Source organism: Lontra canadensis, unplaced genomic scaffold (genome assembly GCF_010015895.1).
Source record: "Lontra canadensis isolate GAN:19392208 unplaced genomic scaffold, GSC_riverotter_1.0 scaffold208, whole genome shotgun sequence".
NCBI classification, from domain to species: domain Eukaryota; kingdom Metazoa; phylum Chordata; class Mammalia; order Carnivora; family Mustelidae; genus Lontra; species Lontra canadensis.
In genome coordinates this window covers 674,231-675,798 of record NW_022631202.1, presented here as the reverse complement: position 1 = coordinate 675,798, position 1,568 = coordinate 674,231, and the positions used below count along the sequence as shown (strand labels likewise).

General features: G+C 32.2%; 1 non-coding gene across 1 annotated transcript; it reads right to left on the bottom strand.

The window, feature by feature from the left end:
• Positions 1-799: 799 nt before the first annotated feature.
• Positions 800-968, bottom strand: LOC116861898. The gene has a single exon (XR_004381555.1). It is a non-coding gene; the product is annotated as a U1 spliceosomal RNA (small nuclear RNA).
• Positions 969-1,568: the final 600 nt, after the last annotated feature.

Genomic DNA, 1,568 nt, shown 5'->3' with positions numbered 1-1,568 from the left:
TAAATTAGCATTTTAGTATATGTATCATTTTTATTCCTCTGTTTTTTAAACTATGGATTTTTTTCAGTAGTGACTGGTCTGTGGTTTTAAAATACACATATCGAGGTATCACAATTTATTTCAGGCTGATATTGACTTTATTGAAGTAAAATATGGCCATTTTGCTTCAGTATTCCTCCATTTCCATTTATTTCGCCATTCATTCATTGATGGACATTTGGGTTGTTTCCACCTTTTTATTATCATGAGTATTGTTATTAATGCCATGCATGTATGTGTTTTTGTTTGTGTACATGCTTTCAGTTCTTTGGAGTATATTCCAAAGAGTCAAATTGCTGGGATCACTGGGTAATTCCTTGTGTAGCCTTTTGGGGAATCACCAAACTATTTTCCACAATGGCTGTACCAGACTACATTACCATCAGCAATGTATGAGTATTCCAAATTCTCTATAACCTATCCAATTCTTGTTACTTTCTCTGTGAAATGTGAAGTGTTACCTCATTGTGCCTTTGACTTCTGTTTCCCTCAAAACTAATGCTGTTGAACATATGCTTGTGGCTATTTGTATATTTTCTTTGCAAAAAGACATATTCAAGTAATTTGTCCATTTTTAAGTTGGGTGTTTATCTTTTTGTTGTTGAGTTGTAAGAGTTCTTTGTATATTCCGAATGCTAGAGTATTACTAGATATATGATTTGCAAATATTTTCTCTCATTTTGTAGGTTGTCTATTTACCTTCTTGATACCCTTTGCACAAAAATATTTATTTTTTATGAAGTCTAGTTTATTTTTTTTCCAGGGGAGAACACAAATATAGTCCTCCACAAACCCAAATTATGCAGTCAAGTTTCCCACATTTGGGAAAAATCATAGGGGTCAGCATATCTAGAGTGCAGTGGTAAGACTTGCCCTGAAAAAAAAAAACCACTTTCCTGATCATGGTATCCCCACTGCCAGGTGAATGTATCTATCTATTTTTTTTCTTTTGTTGTTCAAGCTTTTGGTGTCTTATCTAAGAATTCATTCCAGGTCCATGATCATTATGATTTACCCTTATGTTTTCTTCTAAGCTTTTTATGGTTTTGCTGTTATTTGGGCTGCTGGGCCATTCTGAACTAATATTTGCGTATGGTCTGAAACAGCGTTTTTTTAAAAAAAATTCTTTGAATGTAGTTTTTGTTTTTGTTTTTGTTTTTTTTTTTTATTCTCTGAACATGTTTATTATAATAGCTACTTTGAAATCTCAATCTGCTAAACCCAAATTCAATATCTGAGCCAACTCAGCATTAGTTTGTCATGATTCCTTTTTTCCCTGAGTATAGTTCATACTTTTCTATGTATTTATATGTCTTATGACTTTTTAAATTGAAAACTGGACATGGAAAAAAAAATATTGTAGCAACTCTGGATTGGGGTTTTTCTCCTGAAGAGTTTTTTCTTTAATAACTTGCTGGAGCTTAATCTGTAGAATCTGTCTTCTAATCATGTGTAGCTAGATGTATTTGCTTAGTTTTTGAATTCTTGTCTTTTTTTTTTTTTTTAAACTGGGCTTAAGAGTTTCCACT